The following is a 555-nucleotide window of genomic DNA, read 5'->3' as shown; positions in this document are numbered from 1 at the left end:
TTTTATGTTTTTGAGTAGTGGCTAAACTCCTACACGAAGGAGGTGGCTTTGCAATCATGCACCCAGCCACAAATTTATTGAATAAGACACACTTATCTAATACTAGTTGTTAATCATGTTTACTTTACAATGCATTGTACTTCATGAGCTTGTTCAACTACAAAACAGTTGTTAACCATCCTATAGTCGTGAAAACTCTCCATAGTATACAGTTCACTGTCTATATCTATTCTATCGAATTTAGCATTTAGTGCCTCACATAGCTGCCTCTCATCTTATATGTGCATATCATGCTTGATGGTGGTCCATCAGCGACAATAGTTCCAAAAATATTTGAAATGCATCTAAAAAGAATTCTGGGTTTTTATAAGAAAAAATAACTTGAGAGTAGCAGAAAATCCACTCTCCAATAGAACTTACTCATAACCAAACAAGATGGCTGGCGCAGCACAAGGTGGATTTGCGCCCCAAGGTGGATTTGCTTCACAGCATGTGGCACCGGGTGCAGACATTCTCATGTTTAACAAAAATGGCAGCCCTGCCATTTGTTTCACG

The sequence above is a fragment of the Hordeum vulgare genome, chromosome 5H (genome assembly GCF_904849725.1).
Source record: "Hordeum vulgare subsp. vulgare chromosome 5H, MorexV3_pseudomolecules_assembly, whole genome shotgun sequence".
In the NCBI taxonomy this organism is placed as follows: Eukaryota; Viridiplantae; Streptophyta; class Magnoliopsida; order Poales; family Poaceae; genus Hordeum; species Hordeum vulgare.
This window is presented reverse-complemented; position numbering follows the sequence as displayed.